Source organism: Suncus etruscus, chromosome 3 (genome assembly GCF_024139225.1).
Source record: "Suncus etruscus isolate mSunEtr1 chromosome 3, mSunEtr1.pri.cur, whole genome shotgun sequence".
Lineage (NCBI taxonomy): Eukaryota > Metazoa > Chordata > Mammalia > Eulipotyphla > Soricidae > Suncus > Suncus etruscus.
The window spans coordinates 93011153-93032039 of NC_064850.1; positions in this window are offsets into that span (position 1 = coordinate 93011153).

Genomic DNA, 20887 nt, shown 5'->3' on the forward strand with positions numbered 1-20887 from the left:
TACTTTCTTAGTTATACCAGGCATGCTTTGATTGCTTGGTAGCTGCATAGGGATAGTAGTTACCATGTTGGATAGTATGGTAAGGGATATTTTGATAACAGTTTTTCTATTGGATAGTCTTGATCTAATAAAATAGCCTGGATTCAAACTTGGCTCCTTCTCTTATTTGATGTTTGAGCTGGGTAAATCCCCTGGTCTTTCTGTGTCACTGTTTCCTCTCTTAAAGCAAATAGCATAATAGTACCAACCTCTAAGATTGTTGAGATCCAAATAAGAAAATGCATGAAAAGTGAGTTGTGAGAATTCAATGTTAGTTGTAGTAACAGTTTATTCTTTTGCCTCAACTGTATTTGAATCTTCTTTTCCCACAGAAAGGATGGCTCCGGTCCCAAATACAAGGCAGCCCCTCAACAGGTACTTGATAGAGTATATTAACTTCTGAGAGAACAAAGAGTTCAGTTCAAAGGGAGTCAGGGAATACTTGGCACATCTGGCTCGATTGAGTCAAGACTGAATTTTTTCCTCTGTCTACGTGCAGTGACTTGGATCTGCTGTGGAACTAGAGGACATTCTGATGCTTTCACCTTTTTTGAAAGGACAAAAGTTTCCCTGATTGTGGGCTGTTAGCCAAGGGTAAGCACGTACTGACCCTCTCTAACTCTCCCTCTCTTTCTCTTTCTCTCTTTTCCCACACTGAAAGCATATTCCTTCTTAAGAGGAAGTTTGTTTTCCGTGTCCTGGAAATGTCAGGCTCCCCAGAGAGCTGAAGGGTGGACCTGCCTCAATCAAATGTCTCTTCCTCTGATGCAGTGGGTGACCCCCCTTTTTTCTTGAATGACATCAGCTAAGCCGTAATCAAAGTACTCACGCCTGACTCACCATGGGCTGTGGAGAATTGACTTCCAGTGGAGTGGGGTGGGGGTGAGGTGGAGGAAATGGCCCTTGGCATCTGAATGACTTCTTGACTTTTGACTCAGACATTTTCAATTGTGGCCAGGTTTCAGCATTCTCCTAATTTCTCTGAGCATCTGTTCAAACTCTTGAAGCTCTGTGACTTAATTTCTTGTTAGTTTTCAGAAGGCCACCCTGGGTTCAGGTCACTCTGGGATGTGTTCTTCAGCAGGGGCAGGCAACATTGGGAGTGAGCTGGAATGGCAGGACACTCGGCAGAATGTGTGCAGATGCTTTACTCTCAGTTGTAAATTTCCATCCAGATACAGGAGCTGGTGTTCGTGAGTCAATATATTTGGCATTTGGTGATGACATAGGGGAAAGAAGTCAATATTTGAGACTTCAGAGGCCAACCTAGCATTAGGGAGCTAACCTTGAATTGCTTTCAGAAGCAAAGAGATGTCAGCTGTTTCCCAGCCTCTCAGCCATCTAGTCTCCCTTGTAATTATAACTCATTGTTCCACTGACTTCCTTTTCCATAGGACAGTGTCTCAAGGGTGGACCTGTCTCAGGGCAGGGCTTCCAGAAGCTGTCCTAGAGAGTGCTCAAACATGTGTGCTGAGATTTTCCCAGAGCTCCTGAAAGTCTGACTGATGAGTTGTCTGAGAGCCAAACTCGGTCTAGCAAGAGTGAAAATACATTTAGCATTGGGATCGTTTCTCTGCTAAAGCAACCCGTAGCTCACCACCTCATCCATCATCTTCAAGAAGTTTTTGCTTCTTGCTTTCTAGGGCATTTTAGGAGTTCAGACATTTTTACTCTAGGCCCTTGAGAAGGATATACTTTTAAAAAATATTAACATTTGGGAATAACTATTTTTCATATAATTTCAAAGTGTCAGTGAAGTGGTAAACATGGTACAGTGAATTTTTAAACAGCCTTCTTTATTATAGACAGTTTTCTGATTTGCAACTTTTCCCCTGATATTTTTCTCCTTTTATTTAAAAAAATTCTCTCCACCCTAGTTTTTTCCTCTCCACTTATTTTTTTTGAAAGCTAGAGATAATTGGTTTTCTGGAGGGATAGTCTTCTCAGGCAATGCTCAGTGTGTCTGAAGACAATTTCAAATTTATTTGACCCAGCTATGCAGTGATGCTTGAGTGGCATGGAGTTGAGAATGACCATAGCCACTCTGGCAGTTCTTGGATGACCATTTAGTGTTGGGTATTGAACTGGGAGCCTCCTCATGTGTGCATGCTAGCCTATTGAGCTATTTCTCTGGCCCAGTACTACATTTTCACTCTTAAATAACTCTCTATATTTTCTTTTCAAGAATTTTTCAAGAGTTAAGATAATTTCTTGCTTAACTATAATGTAGATATTAGAGAATGTATGATGTTTTTTAAAAAAAAAATGAGGGGCCGGTGTGGTGGTGCTAGAGGTAAGGTGTCTGCCTTGCAAGCGCTTGTCAAGGAAGGACCGTGGTTCGATCCCCCGGTGTCCCATATGGTCCCCCCCAAGCCAGGGGCGATTTCTGAGTGCTTAGCCAGGAGTAACACATGAGCATCAAACGGGTGTGGCCCGAAAAACCAAAAAAAAAAAAAAAAAAAAGAAAGAAAATGAGTATGTTCTCCATACCTATTCTGAGGATTTTACTGCCCTAAACTCCCTCACTCTAACTCTTACAAAATACTTGCCCTCTACACATGTCTTAGTGACTTACATACTGTATTTTCAACATTATTTTGTAAATGCTATGAGGAAAACATAAAAATAGTCCCTTCCCTAGGTATGGCAATAATATAATTAAAATTTGCTATATTTAATAATTATATTAGCAATTTATAAAAATTTAAAATAAAGTTTACAGAAGCAAAAGTTAGGAAAAAGATCATCAACTGGTTAAATCAAGTTCTCTGGGAAAAATAATTTAAAATATCCTTGAAATAACCATCAGAAAAAAATGTAAATTATATATTAAAATAATTGCTCAAACTTTATTTTTAGTCTTTAAAAATTAAATTCCTTAGCTAAATGTAAAATTGAGAGTTTGAGATAATTGACAGAAAAGTTTTGATTGCTTTGAAATTTTTATTCTTTAATCAAATCAGAACATAGAGCAAAAAATTATTCTTTGCTTTAGTAGACAATGTCTTCTATTTCAAAAGCAAAAGAAATCTGCACTGAAACTCATCTGTAATCTTTAAGAATTAAAGCATTAGAAGTCCTAGAGTGAGAATACATTGGGTACCTGGGTTCAGAAGGTCTCCTGAGCAGTGACAGAATGATCCCTTAGTATGGAGCCTGGACTACACTCTGGGCACCACTAAGTTTGGGACTCCTTCCCCCATTGCATTATTGTAAAACTAGACTATGACCTATCTATTTTATTTTTGTAACCCTATTTCTTCCTCACACAGTGTGAAGTACATGCTAAAGGTACATACCTAATGCACAGTGTTTGATGAAATAGAATGTACTATCTTTGTGGGACTGAAGACATAGATGAATACATGTCCTAGGAGCATGAATCTTAATATTCAGAAGAAAAGGTGCTGTATGACAGGATTCAAATTCAGTGGAACTGAATATATGTCTTTGTTATTTTTTAGCACTTTTTTCTGGTTTAATGAGAATTCAAAGAAGAGATAAATACCTGAGACAGGGTTTATATTTTATCCTCTTCTAGGCTCATGTGTGCTTAGTTCCTGGACCCTCAGAAAGATTGAAGTGGATAGTAACTTTATATTATTTTAAACTGAAGTTGTTCTAAAAATAATGGAGAAGGGTATCTGATGGTTCATGTTAAAAAATAGGTAACTTAGTGAAGTATTGAGTTAACAGGGGACTTAGTAGGGTAGCTAAAATGACAATTAAGATAAAAAGTAGAATTAAGTATTTGGAGAACCAAAGAAGAACAAAGGAACCAAGATGACTATGAATGGGAGACAAGACTTGACTCTAGGTTTTTGGATGTTACACTGTTATTGGTAATAATGAGGTTGACTGTAATTCAGTTTCTTTTTTATTAATTTTATAATAATTTTTATTTTGACCAAAGCGGATTTCAAATCTTTCACAATAATATTTTAGGCACTTAGTGACATTGAATCAGGGGCATTCCCACCACCAATGTTGTCCTCCCTCCACCCCTGTTCCCAGCATGCATCCCATATTCCCCTCCTTACCGCCCCCAGGCTACTAGTATAAGTGGTTCCCTCTGTGTCTAGCTTGTTATAGATTGGGTATCAATTCTGTTGTCATTGGCTTTGGATTTGGTGTTTAAGTCTGATCATTTTTTATTTCTACTTAAGTTCATATGACTGTTTGGTCTTGGTACCCTCTATTATTTTCCCCTCAATTTGAGAGGCAGAACAAGATGGTTCAAGTTATGTGGTTCTGTTAGAAGGAAATGAATAAATAAAATGGAGCAAAAATCAAACAAGCAAAAAATAAAAAAATGGAAGGAGAGGCTATAAGTATCAATTTAAGAGAAGAAAGGGAAAAAGGAAGAAAAAAACATAACAACAATAAAAAGAAAATCAAACAAAAAACCCGAAAAGCACCACAGCATTAAAAACAAAACACAATAACCACAGTCCTGAAATAAAAACAAAACAAAGCACAAACCCTCCAAACCCCCCCCAAAACAAACAAAAAACCCAACAATAATAATAAAACCAAAAAATACTATTTTGTGCTCCTTATTATGTTTTTTTTTTGTTGTTTTTTTGCTAGGCACAGTAAATATTGGGGAGATTAGAAAGGGAATTCCCTTGGCCTAAGAGATACAGGGTTTATCTGCCCTTGAAGTATGTTGTCATGGGAATAACTACAGGCTCCGTACATGTTCCTTTACTCTCGCCTAGGCCCTTTTGTGGTGTCTGGAAACTTTCCCTCCATCCTGGATGATAAAATAAAACCTCTGTAGCTAGAGATCTTGGTATTTGCACAGGTCATAGGATGGAGTTTTTCTTTTCTTTTTTTTTATTGTGGGCAAAGTGAATTACAGATTTTTCACAGTAATATTTAAAGCACATAGTAATAATGAATGAGGGGCATTCCCACCACCAGTGTTGTTCTCCCTCCACCCCTGTTCCCAGCATGCATCCCACTTCCCCCTCTTCTATCTTCTACCCCCTATAAGTTAGTGCAACTAACTGTCCCCCCCCCCCTTGTACACCTTGATGTAGATTGAGTATTGTTTCTGTTGTAGTTGACTTTGGATTTCAAATTCAAATCTGATCATTTTTTATTTCCACCGAATGAATATATGACTGTCTGGTCTTGGTACCATCCATTTTTATCCCTCCAAATATGATGCTGATCAAGGCGATACCAGTAATGTGGCTCTATTTGAGATATAAGAAGATATATGGGAAGAGTCTGTCTAGGTGCTGTAAGTACCCGTTTGGAAGAAAAAATGGGAAAGAAGAAAAAAGTATCAAAACAAAACGAGACAAGACAAAAACAAAACTAAACTAAAAACCAATACGGGAGTAACAAAAAAAGTACAAAAAGGATTAAGAAAAAAGAGTAAACCAAAAACCAAAACCATCAACTATGAAAAAACAAACCAAAAAAAAAAAAAACCACCAGAAAATCAAAAACAAAAAACAAAACTGAAAGTAAAAACAAGAAAACAAGTAAAAGAAAAAAAACCAGACCAGACCTTCTTAAAAAGGGTTGTTTTTCTTCTTTCTTTCTTTCTTTCTTTCTTTCTTTCTTTCTTTCTTTCTTTCTTTCTTTCTTTCTTTCTTTCTTTCTTTCTTTCTTTCTTTCTTTCTTTCTTTCTTTCTTTCTTTCTTTCTTTCTTTCTTTCTTTCTTTCTTTCTTTCTTTCTTTCTTTCTTTCTTTCTTTCTTTCTTTCTTTCTTTCTTTCTTTCTTTCTTTCTTTCTTTCTTTCTTTCTTTCTTTCTTTCTTTCTTTCTCTCTCTCTCTCTCTCTCTCTCTCTCTCTCTCTCTCTTTCTTTCTTTCTTTCTTTCTTTCTTTCTTTCTTTCTTTCTTTCTTTCTTTCTTTCTTTCTTTCTTTCTTTCTTTCTTTCTTTCTTTCTTTCTTTCTTTCTTTCTGCATAGGCACAGTAAACATTGGGAAAATTAGAAAGAAAATTAATTTCCTTGGCCTAAGAGATACATGGTTTCTCCGCCCTTGAAGCATACTGCCATGAGAACAACTACAGGCTCCGTACTCACTCACACATCCCCAGGTCTTTTTATGGTGCCAGAAGACTTTCTGCTCAAATGTGGGTGATGACATCCCGCCTCTGTAGCTGAAGATCTTGATATTTGCGTAGGTCTTAGGACAAAGGCTAGGAGAGAGCTTTTTTTAGTTTTAATTTTTTACTGTTCTAGGATTTCTGTTCCATCAATGTTGTTGTAATCAGTCTTCTGTAGTTAGTGGACTTGGTTTTTGTTCAGATCCTAGGTCAGAACCTAGGCTATAGACTTTCAGCATGGTTCCAGATGTTCTGCTCAGTTGCAGTTGTCAAAGTCAGACATCTGGAATTAGAGATCTTGGTTTTTGTATGAATCCAAGGTTGAGGCCTGGTCTAGGAACTTCTTCATTGGTCCCTTACAAGGTTCTATCCAGTCTGTGTTTGTCAAGGTCAGTCTTCTGTAAATAACAATTTTTGTTTTTGCTTAGGGCAAAGGATGACATGTCAGGATGGAGTCTTTCTTTATGGTTCTAGAAGTTTTGTTTCATCACTGTTGTTTTAACCAGTCTTTTATAGTTGGTGGTCTTGGTTTTTGTACTGATTCTAGGATGAAGCCTAGTATAGAGTCTTTCATTATGTTTCCAGAAGATCTGCTCAGCTGCAGTTGTCTCAGTCAGACCTCTGGAATTAGAAATCTTGGTTGTTGTTCAGATCGTAGGCCAAAGCCTAGAGTAGGGTCTTTTTCTTGGTCCCAGGATAAATTCTGCCCAGTCATGGTGTCACAGTTTTCTGTTGATAGTGATCTTGGCTTTTGCACAGATCAAAGGATGACATGTCTTCTGATTTTATCTTATCGTTAGGTGGTATGGTAAGACAACCTACTCTTAGATCAAGTTGTCATTTCCTCATTGTCAGGATATCATATCAAAACTGGTGCATGTTGGTGTCAGAGCAGTATTAAGAATGTCCTAGAGGGAGTTTGATTCCTGGAGCTGTTTTGGAGAACTGTGTCAGTTCTATGTCTGGGATTTAGTGTTTGGGGTTGGATAGTTGCTGTCTATTTTCCTGGAGTCTAAGTTAGGTCCACATGACATATGTTCAAGGTGGGAGATGCCTCTGTATTGTAAAATGTATGAGTTCTTATCCCTAGTAGATAAGAACTTGTTTCTATATGTAAAATTTCCCATTTTTAGTATGTATTTGCAAGAAGAAATGGTGATATATTACATTGCTGGTGCATTTGGGGGTGAGAGTGTCAGACTCCATCATCTCTGTGCCCTGATTTTGACTTGATCTATTATCCCAGGCAAGACTTTTTCTTGTAGGTTTTTTGTACCAAGCAGAACCAAAAGAGGTGAAGTTAAGGAAGAGAAGAAAACATAAGCAAGACAAAAAATAAAACTATATATACTCACATATATAAAGAAAAAAATTTTAAAAATGAGTTAATGAAAGTAAGTAAGGGAACAAAGTGATCCCCCTTACATTTGGGGAAAAATAGGTTAAGAGGTAGTATTATATAGGTCTTTAATTTATAAAGGAAATAGAGGCTTCCTCATTGTCTTTTTAGATATTCTTGTAAGGGTGAAAACCAGGGCACATTTTCATCACACACCCTGGTCTTGTTGACTTTGAGAAATGATTCTCAGCAGAAAGGGCTCAGGTAGAATTCTTGTACTGGGGATCCTTCTGGAGCTGAGTCCAGTATCAAGCAGTAGTCCACATTTGGGAGTGGTGAGAAGGAGGGCCACTGGGCATGAGTCAGCAGAGGTGTTGGTTGTAGTTTCTTACCGGGAGACGAGATATGGGGCTGAGTGGGTGTCCCTTTGCATGGGAGCGGGGTGGTGGCTTATTGGGGCAGGAGGTTGGTCTTGATACCTATTGGGTTAAGAACTGAGGGTAAAGAAATTTAATAAGGTGGAATATTGAATTGGAATTGGAGGGTGAAGGGATAGTAGAATTTCAGAAGGGGGGAGTAGAAGGATAGTATTTAGGAGGGGCTATATACACTATCGGCATGGATTGTTTACAATTTAGGTTTGGATCTCATAGAAGAGTCCCCTCTCTATGTACTCATGCCCACATAAAGACATACATTAGTGATCTATTCTCTTTCTTTTCTTTTCTTTTCTTTTTTCTTTTTTCTTTTTTTTTTTTTGATTTTTGGGTCACACCTGGCAGTGCTCAGGGGTTACTCCTAGCTCTATGCTCAGAAATAGCTTCTGGCAGGCTCAGGGGACCATATGAGATGCCGGGATTTGAACCACTGACCTTCTGCATGCAAGGCAAAATCCTTTACCTCCATACTATCTCTCCTGCCCCTAGTGATCTATTCTTAAGATGTTGTTAGAGGTCTGACCCTAATAGGATGGGTTTGAGCTCTTAAGTACTGGTTGAATTAAGATAAATAATTAGTTTAGGTATAGCTTAAGAAAAAGATGAAGGGAGAGCAAAAGACAAGAGAAAGAACAAAAAAAATAAGTAAAAATAAAATAAAAAAATTAATAAATCAAATAAAAGAGATTGGGTCTATGCATCAGAGTTGGGAGTTTTTCCAAGATTCTAGGCATTTCATCAGTGATGGGATTGGGCTTTGCTAAATGAAGGTTTCAGGGTTAAATAATGGCTGGAGAAGTTTAGGATACACAGAGGTTTAACATCTCGAATACTAAACAATGTGTACCTATGTAGGTGGCTACCCTTTGTAGTATTGTCTGCTTCATATTATGTATTGAAGTTCCTTTCCTAAAGAGAAATTAACAGTATGGTTCTATTAGACATCGATTGAATTGATGATGATGAGGAAGAAGAGTAAGAAGGAGGAAGGGGAGAGGAAAAGAAGTAGGGAGAAGAGAGAAAGAAAGAGAAAGAAAAAATTTAATTTGCTCAAACATGTTTAACGAATAGGTCCTGTAATATAAGTGTGTGGTTTGCAGTTGACTGTTTCAGTGGTCTGAATGATCATTTGATTCAGGTCCTAATAGAGGACATGAACCAGAGAAAAGGGGTATATTGGAGTATTTTATCAAGACATTTTCATAATAAAAACTGTGTATGGTATCTATTAAGACTGAGCACCAAGGTATTAAATTAGGGTGTCCACCCTTTGTATACAGGAACCCCTGTAGACAGAGAAGCTGAGAGGTTATTTTATACCTATTGAGATTAAGACATTAAAACATTGTTAGGAAACACTGCTGCTGGAGTCTCTGGCTTCCAATCATATTCTTCACATGTATCTGTGTATAAGCTCCCTAAGACATTATTATAGGCCTTTGTAGTAAAAGGCTGATTACATACCTGTTCACTCTAAATGGTTGTTTTCATTGTTGCTGGTTTCTTTATGGTATAATGGATAGTCGAGGCTTTGTGTTCCTCTTCCACTTGTTTTGAACACTACTCCCTAGTAAATGCTGACAACTACCATGCTTGGAGTTTCTAACCTATTAGACTATTGTATTTATTCTTGGAGTATGTAATTCAGTCTTATGCCTTTCTATATCATACTTTCTAGTAGCTGTATACCAAGATCTTTCTATTCTGTTAGGAGCCTAATGCAGTCCATTGTATCTATCATATTTAATTTGCCTCTCATTTCTTTGATATTCACTCATTTTAAAATTCCATGTTCAATTTTTGTATTCCTTGCATTCCCTTTTTTTGAGGGCGGGATTCCACTGGTAGTAATCAGGACTTACTAGCTCTGTGCCTACAGATCACTCTTGGCAGGCTCAGCAGAACATATATTTTCAGGAGCTAGAACCTGGGTAGGCCATGTGCAAGGCAAATACCCTACTCACTGTACTATTATTATGTTTTCCCTTTTATTCTCTTTATTATATACATTTGATCAAATAACAACCAGTACTAAAACCAATAATTTGTCTTCTTAGCACCTATACCTATGCTTATAGAAATCATAATCAACTGGCTAGTCTCACTTTTAAGAAATGACCTTAATAAATAAAATGTGGGGTTTAGATTTTTAAATTTTTTTAAATTGAAGTACTGTGATTTACAAAGTTATTCATAGTTGATATTTAGATATACAATGTCCTAGCACCAATCCCACTAACAGTGTCAATCTCCCTCTATCAATGTTCCCAGGTTCCTTTACACACCTCCCCCACAGCCTGCCATTTTTCCAGGCACGTTTTTTAAGTTTGATTACTTTTTCTTTTAAATAATACCTTTATTTAAGCACCACGATTACAAACATGTTTATAGTTGGGTTTCAGTTAAAAAAAGAACACCCTCCTTCACCAGTGCCACTTCCAAAAACCAATGCCCCATCTCCCTTCTCTTCCACCTTCTGCCTGTATTCAAGACAGGCATTCTATTTCATAATATTGTCATAAGAGTCGTTCGTGTAGTTATTTCTCTAACTTCACTCGTCGCTCTTTGTGGTAAGCTTCATATCTCGGACTGGTTCATCCGGCTCTCATCTCTATTATCTCTGCTTGCAAAGCTATAAGTTTTCCTCTCAGTACTGCTTTTGCTGTGTCCCATAAGTTCTGATAGTTTGTGTCTTGATTGTCATTTGTTTCCAGGAACCTTTTGATTTCCTCCTTGATTTCATCTCGGACCCACTGGTTATTGAGTATGAGGCTGTTTAACTTCCAGGTGTTAAGGTTTTTCTTCTGAGTCCCTTTGGAGTTCACAAATAATTTCAGAGCCTTGTGGTCAGCAAAGGCAGTCTGCAAAATTTCTATCTTCTTGATCTTATGGAGGTATGTTTTATGTGCCAGCATGTAGTCTATCCTGGAGAATGTCCCATGTACATTGGAGAAGAATGTGTATCCAGGTTTCTGGGGGTGGAGTGTCCTATATATATCCACTAAGCCTCTTTCTTCCATTTCTCTCCTCAGGTCTAGTATATTCTTGTTGGGTTTCAGTCTGGTTGACCTATCCAGTGTTGACAAAGCCGTGTTAAGGTCCCCCACAATTATTGTGTTGTTATTGATATTATTTTTCAGATTTGTCAACAGTTGTATTAAATATTTTGCTGGCCCCTCATTCGGTGCATATATGTTTAGGAGAGTTATTTCTTCCTGCTCTACATACCCCTTGATTAATATAAAATGTCCATCTTTGTCCCTTACAACCTTCCTGAGTATAAAGTTTGCATTATCTGATATTAGTATGGCCACTCCAGCTTTTTTATGGGTGTTGTTTGCTTGGATAATTTTTCTCCAGCCTTTTATTTTGAGTCTATGTTTGTTCTGACTATTCAGGTGCGTTTCTTGTAGGCAGCAGAAGGTTGGATTGAGTTTTTTGATCCATTTAGCCACTCTGTGTCTCTTAACTGGTGCATTTAGTCCATTGACGTTGAGAGAAAGAATTGTCCTGGGATTTAACGCCATCTTTATTTCAAAATTTGGTGTGTCTTTTGGGGAGTCTTGTCTTAGATTAGGTCTTTCAGTTTTTCTCTTAAGACTGGTTTTGTGTCTGTGAAGTTTCTGAGCTGTTTTTTGTCTGTGAAACCATGTATTCTTCCGTCAAACCGGAAAGTGAGTTTTGCTGGGTATAGTATTCTGGGTGAAGCATTCATTTCATTCAGTCTTGTCACAATATCCCACCACTGCTTTCTGGCATTGAGTGTTTCTGGTGACAGGTCTGCTGTAAATCTCAGGGAAGCTTGCTTGAACGTAATTTCCCCTTTTGATCTTGCTGTTTTCAGAATTCTGTCTCTATCTGTGGGATTTGTCATTGTGACTAGGATGTGTCTTGGGGTGTTTTTTCTGGGGTCTCTTTTGGTTGGTACTCTTCGAGCATGTAGGATTTGATCACCTATATTCTTTAGCTCTGGAAGTTTCTCTTTAATGATGTTCTTGACCATTGATTCTTCCTGGGAATTTTCTTCCTGGGTCTCTGGGACTCCAATGATTCTTAAGTTGTTTCTGTTGATCTTATCATAGACTTCTATTTTCATCTGTTCCCATTCTTTGACTAATTTTTCCGTTGTCTGCTCATTTGCTTTAAGTTTTTGTCCAATCTCTCCTGCTGTATGGAATTGTTATGTATCTCATCTTCCACAGCACCAAGTCTATTCTCAGCTTCTGATACCCTGTCCCAGAGCTTATCCATTTTGTCATTCACTTCGTTTACTGACTTTTTCAGTCCTGTTAGTTGACATGTTATTTCAGTTTGGAGTTTTGTGATTTCTGTCTTCATATTTTCTTGGTTCTTATTAGTGTTCTGTTCAACTCGATCCATGGTTTCTTGGAGTCTGTTGAGCATCTTCCATATTGCTACTCTAAAGTCCTTATCTGAGAGGTTGATTAGTTGGTTGGCCATTATGTGGTCCTCAGAATTGTCCTCTTCATTCTCTATGTCTGATGCTGGCCTGCGTTGTTTCCCCATTGTCACACTTGTATTTTGGGTTTTTCTACGTGTTGTGGTGGTATTCATTGGCTAGATTATGTGGGCAGCACACTTCTCTGGCTCCGCCCTTTCTGGATGGGCTGACTTGTCTCTAAGGGAGGGGAGTCCTCTGTGGGTGAAGCCTCACACTGGATCAAATCTTAGGCCCAAGCATTCAACGGAGAAGACAGTTCGAAGAGGAATGCTTGCTTCTGTGTTATAGCTCAGTTCTTAGTGTGATTTTTTCTTCTTGTTTCGATGGTGTTCTTTTCCTAGAAAGAGCGCACGGCCGCTCCGCTTCGCTATGCGGCCGTGCTCTGCTGGAGCCTCTTTGGCCCCACTCCCAAGAGTTTCACGCAAGAGGACAGTAGAGAAACATTTACAAGGAGCACTCACAGTTAGGCTCCACTGGGCGGGTGCAGATTCGTGGCTTTTCCCTGCCTGATGTCCCAAACAGGGCAGCTGGCTTCTGCGAAAGCCCGCCGGTTTTCACGTTCTGGAGACCCGCCCTGGAAATGGCGTCTGGGAGAACAGATTTCTGGAGCCTCTTTGGCCCCACTCCCAAGAGTTTCACGCAAGAGGACAGTAGAGTGTCGTTTTTACTTTTAATACATTACTTAAAATTATTGAAAAAATATTTTAAAATATTTTACAAATTTCAAATTATTTTTATTTACTTTAGATTTTATTGAAATATATTTGAATCTTATCAATTTTAATATATTTTTGGTAAAAATTTAATTATTGGGATGAAAAAGTAGTACATGAACAGATATTGCATAGGAAAGAGAGTATTACATGGATTTACCTTTCATGTGCCCTATTGTATTTTGTATTCCTCATATCACATATATTCCTGAGTTCCATGAAGAAACAGAGCCAAAAATGGCTCCCAAGTTTTATTGGCAGTCGCCCACCTCATCTTCAAATAAGTAATAAAATAACACTTCAATACTGTGTCTGGTAGATAACTAGGTAGAATGGAGCAAATATTCTGCAAACAAAAATCCTCGGCTTGATCCCTGACACTACATAATCTTTTGAGCAATAATAGGTATGCTTGCTCCTCTCCTCAGGGTGGGGGGTGTCTCATTACTCTTAGTAGCATTGAAGGCATATAGAGTTTCAATTTTAAAAAGTCACTTTGCTAAAATGAAGGCAAGAACAATAAGTAAAAATTATGAATCACATGTTTCTGTATTACTGGTTTTGTAGCATAGCAACAGATTAGCAGATAAGAATAATAATTATATTCAGTAATTATAGATACTTGTTTTTCAATCATTAAAATACCTAGCATTATATACTTTTCAGTTCTGATATTACGACTGTGTAGTTTTTAACATAAAAGCATATTTTGAGAATTTGTCAGCCTTATTTAGAAGTTTAAAAGATCTCTAAACATATGTTACCTAGAATTTCATGGTGCATATACCCTATAGCCTCTCACTTGATAATTTTAGGGGCCTTGATGATCTAAAATAGAAGGCTGCTGTGATTTCTGGGCTTTTAATTATTTTCCTCATTTCCTTTTTCTTATCAGTCATCCCTGCCTAAACTGGAATTTTTAGGCAAAGATTGCATTCATAAAAATATATTTTGAGGTAGAGTCATAACAAAAGATATTTTTGCCTGATTAAGTGCTGTGGTAAAGATGAAATGTCTCAGTATCACTAAGATCAATAAAAATTGAAAGATTGATGATGGATGTTATGAAAAACTAATCTTTCTCTTTAATAGTGCAAATAGATCGTTGAAGAAATTAAGATTGGGGGAGGGCAAAGAGGAGAGGGAGGGACAGAAAGAAGGAAAGAGAGATAGAGACAGAGAGACTGACAGACAGAAAGGCAGAGAGACAAAGAGACACAGACAAGTGAGAGAAGAAATTAGAAATGGAGAGATTTTAGTTTATATTAATTGAATGGGGCTTGAGAAGAATAGAAAAGAATATGAGTAAAAGAGAGACTGATGCAAGAACTTACAAAAACAGTTCTCAGGTTACATTACGAACATGTGGAAGAGAGAAGATGCTGTTGCCATTGGAATAATAAGTGATTTATGGGTAAATTTGAATTATTCTAATTACTTCCAATTAAGGAAAACAAAGATGAATGATTCAGACAGTTTTCATTTGTATAAAATTTCAGTTTTAATATTTGGAAAGTTTTAGAAAAAGCTGGAAACAAACTATGTTACCAACTTTATAACCAGGCTTTCTAAAGACTTTTTAAGAGCCAATTTTTTCCAGTGTCTTTGCTTAACTATAAAGCTCAGAGAAGCAGGAAGGGTGAGGGCCAGGAAAATCTGAGATGGTTTCCACCTTGTTATATAATGAAACTTAAAAAAAAATAGATAAGGCCACCAGCAAATCAGTTTCTTTGATTTTAGGCCAAGTTGAAATGTCCTCTTTTGTGTTTATTTCTTAAGTAGCTTAATATTAACATATGAGTATTTTAATTTTTTTATGTTATGCCTCTATAAATTGCTTATAACACCTGTAGAGGAGACTCATATGATTTCTTTTTATAAAATGGATATAAATTAATTGAGACAAAGTAACCTCCATCACATCTTCTTAGCTTTAAGAGAATATTGGAGAAATATTGTAGTGGAAAGACTGGCCCATGCTCTCTGGAAAACTTCAATATACATGTACTCTGTCCTGTATGATTTAACCTGAAAATGATAATTATTGGCATAATAATAATTATTTCAATGATAGCCCTAAGATTATTTAACTATAATAACTGGGGGAAATATTTTTCTCCCTATTTTTTTTACCCTCTAACTATATATAATTGAAATGGAAATGTAGAGTGAGAGAGACAAAGGAAGATGTCATCAATATAAAGGATCTATCAAGAGATGAAATGAAAACCACAAAGTAATTTAAAATATCTTCAGAAAGTTTGAAAAATAATGCACAGTTATCCAGGTAAAAATAACAGAGAGTAATGACATTAAATAAATTATTGATGAGATGTGCCAAATAGACACTGACATTTTTCAATTACAAAGAAATGATAACAAAATATTCTCAGATACATATAAATGTTATGAGATAAATCATATGTTGAGACACAGAGAAAACTCAATAAATATGGGACTAAAATAAAATTGTGGACTTCTGCTGTGTCTCTGATACAGAGATCTTTAACTTTTCTCAGCTTGCTTTGGCCTAAGACTTGATCCTGTGTGGCATTCTTCCCTGAGGACTCCTCTTATTTGGAGGTGAGTCATCCCATAATGCGTGGAGCTAACTGACTTCTGCTGTGTCTTTGAATCACAGCAGACATCTTTGGACTTTTCTCTGCTTGCTTCAGCCTAAGACTTGATCCTTTGTGGCATTCTTCCCTGAGGGGTCCTCTTCTTTAGATATGAGTTGTCCCGTCCACAAACGGTGGAGCTAGAGGAGCACCTGGCTGATGAAAACAACCACAATACGTAGAAAAACCAACAATACAAGTATGACAACAGGGAAACAATGCAGGCCAACACCAGGCATAGAGAATGAAGAAGGTAACTCTGATGACCCTAAAATGGCCAACCACCTAGTTAGTCTCTCAAATATGGAGTTTAGAGAAGAAATTTGGAGGTTATTCACAGAATTCAAAGAAAGCATAAATCTAGTTGAATGGAACACTAGTAAGAATCAAGTGGATATGAAGATAGAAATCAGAAAACTCCAAACTGAAATAATAGGTCTGAAAAACTCAGTAGATGAATTGAAAACATCAATAGAAGCCTCTCAAACAGCATAACAGCAGTTGAGGATAAAATCAGTGAGCTGGAAGACGAGATGCATAACAATCCCAGACAGCAGAAGAAATTGAAAGAAAGCCTTAAAGCAAATGATCAGACAATGGAAAAATTACTCAAAGAATGGGAACAGATGAAAATAGAAGTCTTTGATAAGCTCAACAGAAACAAATTAAGAATCATTGGAGTTCCAGAGACCCAGGAAGAAATTTCTAGAAAGAATCAACAGTCAAGAACAAAATTACAGAGAAACTACCAGAGCTAAAGAATACATGTGACCAAATCCTCAACACCTGAAGAGTACCAGCTAAAAGAGACCCAAGAAAAAACACCAAAAGATACATCCTAGTCACAATGACGAATCCCACAGATAGAAACAGAATACTGAATGCAACAAGATTAAAAAGGAAAATTACATTCAAGGGAGTATCATTGAGATTTTCAGCAGACCTGTCACAAGAAACACTCAAGACCAGAAGGCAGTGGTGGGACATAGTGACAAAGCTCAAATAATAAATGCTTCACCTACAATACTGCACACAGCAAAACTCACTTTCAGGTGTGAAGGAAGTACACATATCTTCACAGATAAACAACAGCTCAGAAACTTTACAGATTCAAAACCAGCCTTAAAAGAAAAATTGAAAGTCTAAGACAATACTGACCAGGCTGTGAAAATCTACAAACAACAGCTCAGAAACTTTACAGATTCAAAACCAGCCTTAAAAGAAAAATTGAAAGTCTAAGACAATACTGACCAGGCTGTGAAAATCTACAAAACTAGGCCTGCCAAATGGGGCCCGACTGTGAAAAATTTTGAGTGCTGCCCATGTGTGTCTGTCTACTGTCCTGTTGCTTGAACCTCTTGGGAGTGGGCTGAAAAGAAGCTCCAGAAAACTCTCTCTCCCAGAAGCACATTCTAGGGCAGGAATGCCAAGGAACTGCTCCATAATGTGAAAACCGGCTATAAGCAGTACTTTGCAGAAGCCAGGTCCCCTGTTTGTGACGTCACGCTGGAAAAATCTATGAAACTACGCCTGCCCAGTGGGGCCCGACTGAAAAATTGTGAGTGCTGCCCGTGTGTGTCTGTCTCCTGTCCTGTCATGTGAAACTCTTGGGAGTGGGCCGAAAAGAGGCTCCAGAAGAGCACAGCCGCTCTACTCCACTATGCAGCCATGCGCTCTTTCTTTTTTTTTTTTTTTTTTTTTTTTTTTTTTTTTTTTTATAATTTTTTATTATGAATTATGAGAACAAAAGATGCAAAGAAAGAGGATAAGGTAAAGTTACAGTGGAAGGACAATCACCCATAACATAATTATCAGAAGAAGTCCCCTTGCTGATATCTTAACTTTGAATTTTCACCAAAAAAAGTTAAGATAAATAAAACAGAATCCATGTGCAATTACTTTTTCCCTCAAGTCCCCAGATTGTAGCACATTATAATATTTCTTAACAGCACACAAGGCAATCTAAAGCCATCAAGCTTACGTAACTCCTTAAACATTAGAGGCATAGTGTTTTTTACATTTCCATGTACATGCATATTAGCTTAAGTTAACCTCAAATTTTAAGTGGGTGTGTTTTAAGGATTAGAGTCAAAGGAGCACAGTAAAAACGGTGTTAGAGTGGCAATTGTTGTTTGCATAGGCCCACCAAAATATGAGAGGCATGGAAAGGAATAGCCTTGGCCTAAATACAAAGAGATCCTACCCCTGAAGTTTCCTGGCATAAGACCAGCTCTAGGCCTCAGGAAAGTTATCGTTCGCTCCAAGACATTGTCCGTAGCGCCAACACACTTATCACAGAGTCTCTGTTGTTGGTCTCATGTTTCTGTATTAAAGATTCTGGAATCTGCATGTCCTACATTGAAGTCATGATGAGGAGTGCCTTCTCGTTTCACTTCACCATGAAAGGGGAATGCAGGAAGCCCTGTCCTATAAGCAGGTTGTTGTTGTTAAGTCTTCTCAGTGTTAAAGGAAGTCTCTTTTGAGCAGGACGATGTCTGAGCAGTGGTAGGGTCTTCCGTGGTAGAGGATTGCTTCCAGGTGATGTTATAGACAAACCTCACCATAAATGGGCAATACAGCAAGCCCTGTCCAGTAAACAGGTCATTGTTCTTGTTGTCTTCTCAGTGCTAAGGGATGTCTCTTTTGAGTAGATCGATGTCAGAGCAGCTGTAGGGTCGTCCCTGGTACAGGAATGCCTCCGGGTGATGTTATATACAACCTTGGATGTTTTGTAAATGTCTTCTGTAGATCAAGGGGTAAATGGAGAATGTCCATTCTTCTGAGGCCTGTGCCAGGTCTTTATGTCAATGTTCAGGGTGTAAGGTCTCATTGTACTACAAGATTTGTGTGTTCCCCTTTCTATTAGATAAGAACTTATTGGTATGTATAGTATTTTCCCATGTCAGTGTGCCTACGCAAACAAGATATAAAGCCACGTGGTGCTATCAGATATATGGGGGCATAAGAACATTTCCAACAAGACCCATGACTTGGTTCAAACATAAGTATTAAACTGAGGGATTCTTTCACACCAAATTCCATATTGAGTAGTTCACAAAGAGAAGATAAAAAAAAATGGGGGGGGATCATCACTGTATAAGAAAGTATTTAGCAAAAGTTATAGCCGTCAAAGAAAACACGCATAAAATGTTGAAAAGATATGTGTCCTTTTTATGCCTTTTAAAATAGTTGTGTGGGTGTTAACTCTAGGGCACCACTTTGGTCTGTGAATTAGGACTCAAGAGTACTTAAGTTAGAAAGGGTAAAAAAGGAGTAATGATGATAGGAGTTAAAGAAGTTAAAGAGAAATATGAACTTATGAAGGGGTATGCAAAAGGGCAGAGTACAAAATGGACATTCTGCATACATAAAAACATAATTCAATGATAGTGAGTACTAGTAATGTTTCTTGTGAGAGTACTATTAATGTTTCTTGTGCGCGCGGGGGCAATAGCCCCCACGCGATTTTGAAAATGTAGACTGGACAGAGATTACCAGTGCCAGCCAAACCTCCTCCTGCCTGACTCCCGGCTCCCAGGAAGGAGAGATCCTTCAAGAAGCTGGGAGAACAGAAGTTCAGAGCCCCACCCAGACCCTCCCTAAGGAGCCGCATGGATAGTGGGGGAAGGCCTAGGGTCCTTCAAGCTCCACCAAGGGACCCAACTCACCGGCTTGCCCAGGGGTGTGGCCCGGGGAAGCCCTGGAGATCTGGAGCAAGGCGGCAGAGGGGTGCTGGGGTTACCCAAATCCCGCACCCCCCCCTAGGCCTGGCCAAGCAGGCCTCCGGCATGGCGTGGGCCTGCCAAACCTCCTCCTGCCTGACTCCCGGCTCCCAGGAAGGAGAGATCCTTCAAGAAGCTGGGAGAACAGAAGTTCAGAGCCCCACCCAGACCCTCCCTAAGGAGCCGCATGGATAGTGGGGGAAGGCCTAGGGTCCTTCAAGCTCCACCAAGGGACCCAACTCACCGGCTTGCCCAGGGGTGTGGCCCGGGGAAGCCCTGGAGATCTGGAGCAAGGCGGCAGAGGGGTGCTGGGGTTACCCACATCCCGCACCCCCCCTAGGCCTGGCCAAGCAGGCCTCCGGCATGGCGTGGGCCTGCCAAACCTCCTCCTGCCTGACTCCCGGCTCCCAGGAAGGAGAGATCCTTCAAGAAGCTGGGAGAACAGAAGTTCAGAGCCCCACCCAGACCCTCCCTAAGGAGCCGCATGGATAGTGGGGGAAGGCCTAGGGTCCTTCAAGCTCCACCAAGGGACCCAACTCACCGGCTTGCCCAGGGGTGTGGCCCGGGGAAGCCCTGGAGATCTGGAGCAAGGCGGCAGAGGGGTGCTGGGGTTACCCAAATCCCGCACCCCCCCTAGGCCTGGCCAAGCAGGCCTCCGGCATGGCGTGGGCCTGCCAAACCTCCTCCTGCCTGACTCCCGGCTCCCAGGAAGGAGAGATCCTTCAAGAAGCTGGGAGAACAGAAGTTCAGAGCCCCACCCAGACCCTCCCTAAGGAGCCGCATGGATAGTGGGGGAAGGCCTAGGGTCCTTCAAGCTCCACCAAGGGACCCAACTCACCGGCTTGCCCAGGGGTGTGGCCCGGGGAAGCCCTGGAGATCTGGAGCAAGGCGGCAGAGGGGTGCTGGGGTTACCCAAATCCCGCACCCCCCCTAGGCCTGGCCAAGCAGGCCTCCGGCATGGCGTGGGCCTGCCAAACCTCCTCCTGCCTGACTCCCGGCTCCCAGGAAGGAGAGATCCTTCAAGAAGCTGGGAGAACAGAAGTTCAGAGCCCCACCCAGACCCTCCCTAAGGAGCCGCATGGATAGTGGGGGAAGGCCTAGGGACTTCAAGCTCCACCAAGGGACCCAACTCACCGGCTTGCCCAGGGGTGTGGCCCGGGGAAGCCCTGGAGATCTGGAGCAAGGCGGCAGAGGGGTGCTGGGGTTACCCAAATCCCGCACCCCCCCTAGGCCTGGCCAAGCAGGCCACCGGCATGGCGTGGGCCTGCCAAACCTCCTCCTGCCTGACTCCCGGCTCCCAGGAAGGAGAGATCCTTCAAGAAGCTGGGAGAACAGAAGTTCAGAGCCCCACCCAGACCCTCCCTAAGGAGCCGCATGGATAGTGGGGGAAGGCCTAGGGTCCTTCAAGCTCCACCAAGGGACCCAACTCACCGGCTTGCCCAGGGGTGTGGCCCGGGGAAGCCCTGGAGATCTGGAGCAAGGCGGCAG